Source organism: Schistocerca piceifrons, chromosome 6, assembly GCF_021461385.2.
Source record: "Schistocerca piceifrons isolate TAMUIC-IGC-003096 chromosome 6, iqSchPice1.1, whole genome shotgun sequence".
Taxonomy (NCBI): domain Eukaryota; kingdom Metazoa; phylum Arthropoda; class Insecta; order Orthoptera; family Acrididae; genus Schistocerca; species Schistocerca piceifrons.
The window spans coordinates 224,363,545-224,372,904 of record NC_060143.1 but is presented as its reverse complement, the minus strand read 5'-3'; positions in this window follow the sequence as shown (position 1 = coordinate 224,372,904).

Sequence of the window (9,360 nt, the reverse complement as noted above, 5' to 3'; positions counted from 1 at the left end):
GGAAGACATTCGTGGCAGTCGATTTGCTTCGGACGAAGAGCTGCACACCTGCGTACAGTCACGGCTCCATAGGGAACTGCAGGCATTTTTCCATGAAGGCTCTGACCGTCTTGCCACACAGTGGGATAAATATATTAACATAATGGTTTTCTCTTTTCAAATAGTAAACAGTTTATTTACTTTTTTCCCATCTCTGTCATTGTCATTTCACTGCCCTTTATAGCACAGATGCAGCAATGAACATCAAAAATGCAACGCCATCACGGTGTCATGCAGCATACGTCACACTGTCGTGATGTACATTACATTCACAGATATGCAAATGACATTTAGTACAAATGCAGAAAGTAATTCCATACACATTTCTACAGGGAGTAACAGCTGTAAGTGCAGACTTTTTGTATGTGGTGCCTTAATACGTACACACATCAGGGTGTTCGTTATTTTCTCTCTGCATCGAACAGTCTTCCCGCATCACAGACATTACGAACTGATGTTTTCTGCACTGCCATAGTGCACGAATAAATGGACTACGCCTGTTAGTATAGCCTAACCGTTTTGTGTTAATGTTTCCACACATCAACACTTGCCTTGCTGCCCAGGGGAAAATAAGCATGTACGGCTTGCTTTTGCCAACTGTACTTGGAGGTATTAGCCGATCTAAAAACGTACACCGTTGGTGGCAATAATTTTTAGTCTTCAGATGATGTAAATACTGATATAACATTGTTCGGTACCCAGTCGCCAATAGAAAAAGCTGCACTTACATCCGTTACACTCAGTACGCAAGGAAATATTGCGCTGTGGTTTCTCATTCGAAAATCACATCTGATATAATCTTGTAGATTTACATACCTGTCGATGGTGTGTACATGGACGAAGTCACATTGACATCTGACCATATATTCGGGGTAAGGCAGTGTATGTACGCTACTGACCATTAAAATTAAAGCACAAAAATGTAAAGAAATTTTAGGGTGTAGAAAAATATCCGCTACCAGTCACAATAAAAGGTTATTTATTTGTCACACGACCGGTTTCGGGCTTGAGCATTTCCTCAGGTGTTCATACATTCATGTAAATGTTTATATTGTTGGAGATCACCGTATAAATACAAAAAAAATTATTTACTGGTGACTACACAGGCACAAGTGGGACAACTGTAAGTGGCAAGGCAGCATTTGACGAAAATACGAGTACTTACATAAAGATGAAGCACCATTATTACAGTTACGCTGTGATGACAGTTTTGCCACTTAGTTACACACTTATCATTTTCACGTCCATATTTCAGTTTTACCAAGTATAGCTTCATATTTCACTATTACGATGTGCACTCATGAAATACACTATTTTTACATACAACCATGTGGGCTGTGGTGAAAGAACTTAGACGTAGCAGATGTTGCTCATACAGAAACATGTATGTTATGATCAAAGAACATAGCCACAGGAAGTACAAGGGTGTTGCGTATATAGAAACTTAAAAAGCTATTATAGACAGCGAAGTGTTTTGATACACATTACGAAATTTCATAATAACCTTTTATTGTGACTGGTAGCGGATACTTTTCTACACCCTATAAAGGAACAGTCACGGAGTTCGACAGCATCCACTGTGGATAAAATTCAAAGAAATTTTACTTGTGAAGAAACTGTACTTCTGGTATCACTGTAACTGCCACCCCTCCCGTGTCCCCCCACCCCCACCACCCCTCTCCCGTACCCCGCGCTCTCATTTACTGCTCCAGTTAGTAATGACGCACAGATAAATAACTTGAGCTCTAATTTCTCCAATTTTCTCGTCTTGATCATTTCGCAAGACGTTTGTTGAACAAAATACTGTGTTTCTTGACTCTTCTCCGAAAGTACGCTCTCGAAATACGAACAGTAAACCTCTTCGTGATGCTCAACGCCTATGATGTACCGTCAACCACTGGAGACTGCTGAACGCTTCCGTAACGCTCGCGCAGACTAATCGATCCCGCGAGGAATCGTGAAGCTCTTCATTGGATCTATACCTACCTCTATTACTATCCATTCTCTGTAAGTGTTTCTCAGCAGTACTCAGGAATGGGTCGTACGATCGTTTTGTGTTACCTTGAAATTCTCCCAACTAATCTCAATCTTATATCTGCTTTCCCTGCTATTTATTTTATGCGGTCGTTCCATATTAGGTCACTGCTGATTGTTACGCCTAAGAATTTTACTGTTGTTCCTGTTTCCAGCGGATTGGGGCCCTTAGTGTAACTCAACATCAATTGATCTCTTACAAACTATAAGTTACGTTTATTTACGTTCACAAACAGGTGACATTCAAAGCACCTATCGTCGATCTGAGGCGTAGCGCCGTATACCGATCCTGCCTTGGAGGCGGTTAAGTGGGAGATGTGTCTCAGAGCTGGATAGTGACAGATGGTGACGCGAGACTGGACACGCACGTAGTTTATGTATCAGCCGATAGAGGACAGTATAGGATAGGGGACTGTGATTTAGTTTCGATTGTGCCCACTAGAGTGCATAGAATGTATTTTCATAAAGTGTTATTATGTCTTTTTGTGTATCTAAAATGTTATAAATGTGTTTTAGCAGTATGAATGATGCCTTAGTGTGGTTTAAGGTTAATATAAAGATAATTGTTTAACGAGTTATGTAGTGGGATTTAGTGTCGGAACATTTCGAAGAAGTATGGATGTGGACAAAGGAAATTTTTGTAGAATAGGCTTGTAAAGTAAGTTTATGGGAAAGGGAAAGTTAATTCAGATATAAATAACAATAGTAAATAACTTTATGCATAAACAAAACTACAGCGTATTAGATAATTACGTCGGTAAAAAGTGCAGTCGCTAGGTTTACTATTTTGCGATTGGTTATTGATGAAAAGCGCGGACTGACGTGGGAGAATTTTGTTTTGCTATTGGCTGTTGAGTAAACTGACCAATGGTAAAGCAATATTCTTCGCGCGCCTTTCTCTGCTGGTAGAGAAGACTTAGAGTATTCTAGGAGTCGGAGCCTAGCCGTGAAACAGTTCAGATGTGTGTAGTAGTAGTTCCGATGGAAATGATAAGTTGCTGGATCTAGCAGTTTTTCATACATCAAAAGCATTGTAAAGTGACGGCATAATTATTCCGATAGGTGTGTAGAAATTCTGGAATTTTTAAGTGAATTTTGTGACGAGAAAAGACATAAATTCCGCGTGGCGTATTGAGTAGGTCGGTGGCTACAAACTGTGACTGCATTAGCTACCGACAAACTTAATATTTGTCGAGCATTCTCAATCAAAAACAATACGTATTTTTGTAGCTATTACGTTTTCGGGAAATTCAACACCATAAACTTGCTGACGTGAGTGAAAGGGATTGTGAGTTACTGTGTTAAGACTAGCACGGGCTTGGCAGTGATACTTGTTCACCTAAGTTTCAGAATGTATTAATTAAGGACAAAATTTCTAACCTTTCATTTAGTGTGAAAACTTTCTCCCGAAACGTAGATTAGTGACTTTAATTGCAGCCTGGTTCACGTCGAAGTACAGTAGGTTTCGCTTCCCTACTGATGATCTGCTGAGACAATGTTCACAAGTAGGTGCAGGTTCGTCGTAAGGGGACGGAAAGAACCGCGCCGCCGCAGATCCTCTGCAGGTCTTCCAGCAATTCGCACAGCCTCCTGACGTTGCATCTGTCCTATCGACAACACCACCCTCAGTAAAGGGCCTCCAACATTACCCATCGCATCATTAGTACAAACTCTAAATTGTATCAGCACAATAACTGTCCCTTCGCGTACTCCCGAAAGTAGCTCTTCAGAAAAACATGTTGAGTTCCATCTGGAAGGAAGTCCTGTAGCCAGTCGCAAATTTTGTCGGACACGCGGAAATCTGTTTCGTTTGCGAGCCGACAACGTGAAACTGTACCGAACTCGTGAAGTCAAGACACACGGCGTGGACGCCGAAGTCTATATGGAATCACAGAGAGGGCTAAATAACGCCAGATTCCTGTTTCCGGAACCGGTGATGATTTTCGTAGATATTTTAATTCTCCGAAAACCTCATAATGACTGAACATAAAATGTGTTCCATAATTCTACAACAGACTGATGTCAGCGAATTAAGCTTACAGTTAAGAGCGTCTGTCCGACAACCTTGCTTGGAAACGGGAATGAGCTGCTTCTTCGCTAGATATCATTCGTTGCACCATCGACTTAGGAAAATTGCTGCTAGAAGGTAACAAGTTCTTTCACATAATCTCTGCAGAAGCTAACAGATATCTAATCCAGTACAGCTGTCTGCTGAGCTGTTTCAGTTGATTTTCCGTTCCGCGATCGCTAATCTCAGTATCTGCCATGTCGGTACTAGTGCGATGGTTCAAAGAAGAGACCGTATTACAATCTTCCGCGGAGTAACAATTTCGGAAGACCAGCTTCAATTTTTTGACCTTCTCTGCGTTATCTTTCCTTTCGCTGCTTTTATGGTCACTGGGGCACTGAACAGATGATTTCGATGCACTTACTGTCTTTACATATACCGAAATTTATTACAGTGTTTAGTGAGACCGTTGACTAAATTTTACTTTGAAATCCCTTGCTTCAAATGCTCTCCTCTTTTGTGTCAGTGAACGAAGTAATGCTTCTAAATTATAACATTTGCTTTACTGTAGGCGTCTTCTTACTGTATCTGTAACTCAGATATCACAAACCGCTGTAGAGATGTATAGGCTTACGTTACTCGCTGAAAAGCCTGCCATGATCCTGAAAGTGGCCAATATGATCGAAACGAGCTCTATAGCAAGACACATTCCTTGCTACCAAGAACGGAAATTATGTAGTAGACTAGGCTACACTGGGTTATTGTTGTGTAACGAGCATATGCTTTAGATGTTAATTACAACAAGCCGGCCATGGTGGCCGTGCGGTTCTATGCGCTGCAGTCCGGAACCGCGGGACTGCTACGGTCGCAGGTTCGAATCCTGCCTCGGGCATGGATGTGTGTGATGGCCTTAGGTTAGTTAGGTTTAACTAGTTCTAGGTTCTAGAGGACTGATGACCTATGATGTTAAGTCCCATAGTGCTCAGAGCCATTTTAACCAAGCCAATTACAACAAATTTGGATAAAGATGATTTTTTAATGTCTCGCAGATGGAGAGCGCGTTATATTCCTGAAAAATCCCTCTGCATTTTGCTTCCAAAGTACCTGAATGTAGTCATCAGCTTTCCCCTTCAAGTTGCGTAACAAAATTGCGTTTTCCTTTCCTGTTTCGGCGTTGTTGATCTTCATATCACACATCTCTGTTATGATAAGCTCCATCTCTCGAAGTGCCTTCTGCAGCTCATTTTTGAAGGCTCTTAATTTGATCCAAATGGATGTTCATTACTAAAGCACAAGTATTTAGAATAATGCATAAGCAACCATAACAACTTTATCTACTAGTAAAGTGCACTTTACGAGAAGCGTGAAGCGTTTATTGTTACTCATCGACAAAATACTGCACAAATCCGTAGGTATGTTATTAATTATTTCATGTGACCTACTTTCCATTCCTGAGGTCATGTACGGAAAAGCAGCGTAACTTACTCCTTTTGGCTCTGCTTAGTTCCAATGGGCTAACAGTTATTTGATGTGCATTTCTATGGGTACAATTGGAAATTTGTGACATCTCTGTGGACATTCTAAGTTTTTAACAATTTTTGACTTGGTCCTCAATCCACAGTACTAGTTTATTTATAGTCCGCAGAATGAACATTTAATTTTATTCTTCAATCATTTTTCCATTACTTCTGTTTTTTCTTATACGTCATCTACGACAATCTCCACACTGTGGGATCAAACAATACACTCATCTATTTGCCGGTATACTTTTCCATCTGTTCTCTGAACGCTAACTCGAACAAGAAAGGAGAAAATGAACATTTCGCCTTAAGCGATTTCAGGAACCCGTGTAAGACGTACAGCTAGTGGCGTTAACATTAGGGCGCTATGAGATTTTTACTTTGTACCGTCGCAACTTTATCCTTCACAAAACAAACAAAAATTTTAATCAAGTATTATATTAAGTTATATGTCCTGTAAATAACAGCATAAACATTATTAACATAAATTTAAAAAGTTCTTTAATAAAACGATTTAAACAAAACCCAGTCCTGTTTCACATTACTTTAACATTCAACACTTTTAAGAACTAATTATTTCGAGAAAAACTTTTGTAAAAAATATGTGTTTCAGTATCTTGGATAGCCATTCTGTTGTGTTACTTCTTTCAACACTGTGGCACATTGCCAATGATCTTTTTCAAATAGTCGGTACGCAGATCGTGCCGTTCTTTTTTTAAGCGGCGCTTCAAAGTTTCTATGGAAGATCTTAAAAAAAAAAATTGCTCTAGTTCTTCCCACGTATTCTCGACAGGACTGACATCTGGTGATTGTGGTGATGGCAATTTTACAACAAATACTCTTGACAATGCGAGACATGTTTCTGGTCATTGTCCTGGTAAAATTTGAACATGTTTGATACTCTTATATTTCCAGCACTCTTCCGTAAATTGTTTTTCAACATGTTCAGATAGGCATATTTCTACATAATTCTGTCGATCAACATCATCTCTCCCGATCCAAACGTGGATACACAGCCTCAGACAAGAACATAGCCAACTTCATGCTTTACAGTCGGCTTGACATTTATGACTTTAAATTCTTCATTCGCCTTCCGCCACACCATCTTTCGTCCATGCGACCCCAAAAAAAAAATGGCTCTGAGCACTATGGGACTCAACATCTTAGGTCATAAGTCCCCTAGAACTTAGAACTACTTAAACCTAACTAACCTAAGGACATTACACACACCCATGCCCGAGGCAGGATTCGAACCTGCGACCGTAGCAGTCCCGCGGTTCCGGACTGCAGCGCCAGAACCGCTAGACCACCGCGGCCGGCGACCCAAAAACGTTAAATTTACTGTCGTCGGTGAAAATGAAATCGTTATTCTTTAGCAAAGTCCAATCTCTTTTTTATATTCAGTTCATTCATATAAAGTTTCTTCCGGGACACTTTTCCATTATAGCCACCATCCCTCAATGCTGTACGAGTCGTTTTAGGGTGTACCTTCTTTCCAGTCTCGTTTAGAGGCTCACTTCCCAGTTTAATTTGTATGCACTGAGTGTAGGATCTTTCTTCATTTTTCGTATTAGACTCCTCTTATCGCGTGCATCAAACTTCTTTGCTTGGTTATTTTGAGGCGTAGGGTCCACACGGTTCTCGTTTTTGAATTGTCTGACGATATCTGCCACAGTACTGTTATCCATGATGAGCATGGCAGCCGTTTCTCTATGTGATTTACACTTATATAGCAAAGGTCATAGAGATGACAAATGGACAGTGCATTGGCAATGTTGTCATTTGTACTCAAGTGATTCCGGTGGAAAGAATTCCTTCATCACTACGGCCTCATGACGGGAATTAACAGACTTCGCATGCGGAATGGTAGTTGTAACTAGACGCATGAGACAGTCAGTTTCGGAAATCGTTAGGGAATTCAATGTTCCGAGATGCACAGTGTCAAGACTGTGCCGGGAATACCAAATTTCAGGCATTACTTCTCACCACGGACAACGCAGTGGCAGACGTCCTTCACTTAACGACCGAGAACAGCGGCATTTGCGTGGAGTTGTCAGTGCTAACAGACAAGCAACACTGCGTGAAATAACCGCTGAAATCAATGTGGGACGTACGACGAACGAGTGCGTTAGGAGAGCGTGCCGAAAGTTGTTAAATGGGCTATGGGAGTAGACGACTGACGCAAGTGCCTTTGCTAACACCAAGACATCGCCTGCAGCATCTCTTCTGCACTCGTGATCGTATCGGTTGGACCCTAGACGACTGCAAAACATGGCCTGGTCAAATTAATACCAGTTTCAATTGGTAAGAGGTGATGGTAAGGTACGAGCGTGTCGCAGTCCCCATGAAGCCGTGGACCCAAGTTGTCAACAACGCACTGTGCAAGCTGATTGTGGCTCCATAAGACTGTGAGCTACGTTTACGTGATATAGACTGGCTCTTCTGGACGAAATGAACCGATCATTGACTGGAAATGGTTGTGTTCGGCTACCTGGAAACCATTTGTTCCCAAACAACGGTGGTATTTTTATGGATGACAGTGCTGAAACTGGTACCAAGGAAAGCAGGATTGGGTTACGATTGTGGATGGGGCCATAATCAATTGCTGTTGGTTAGTTTATTTTTCAATCACGTACACTTTATTTGGAAACAACAATAATAAAAGGTGACAAATAAATTAAGAAGTGTTCCACGGCTGAAGGCCTTATTGACAACAAATTCAAAACTATTTCTCGGCTGAAGGCCCCAATAGTGATAATTTAAAAACTGTTTCACGGCTGAAGGCCTGAATAGCAACCTTAAGAACCAATTAAACTATTCCAACCTGCAATTACAGTTATTAAAATATTTTTGAAAGAACAGTCATCAAAATCTCACTGCTAGAATTCAATTGTATAATTAAAATTTTAAGACAAGTGAAACCCGTGAATGAAGGCCTTAATGACAACAAATTCAAACTATTTCTCGGCTGAAGGCCCCAACAGTAATAATTTAGAAACTTTTTCACGGCTGAAGGCCTGAATAGCAATCTTTTAAGAACCAGTTAACTTCTTCAACTTGGAATTACAGTTATTAAATTAAAAAAAAAAAACACTCATCATATCTGATCAAACCATGGAGTGGGGGGGGGAGGGGGGTGCGACCTGGGAAAGTCCCTCAAAACTTCGCAAGCGATGAGACCAGGCAGCCAAAAGTTGCATTCACTTCATGACATGGTAACTCAGACTAGTGGCAGCTTAAACGCATTACCAATAACCATTTGCCGAATCTACCTAACGTCCGATGATCAATGCAACGATGGAATGACACACCCAAGCTGGAACTGGCCTCAGCACTACGTCTTCATACTCCGGTGTTTAGCATCCAGAAGTAGAAAGCAACCACTATTACCAGAGTAGAAAAAATAAAAAACACACCACCCGGCCCACAAATCAAGGAAGCTGTCGAACTACATGCCTTACCGGACAGCAGTGGCAAGGCGAGGAAAAGTACACTGCCGTAACATACACTATGCCCCAGGGCAGGTAACTTGGGCGTTAGCGGCCACTAGGCAGGAAAAATACCACTCGTTGAACTTCACAAATAATGACATATAGGATGCAACAATTAATAATAAGAAGTGGAGGAAGGCTAATTAGGTTGACCTTCCCCAAACGCTCCACTCGCTGCTCTTGCCCCAGCAACACTACGAGCAGCAACACACAAACAAATAGCGAGATCTCACAATGGTGGAAGTTTCAATACTTGAATTAAGGTCCA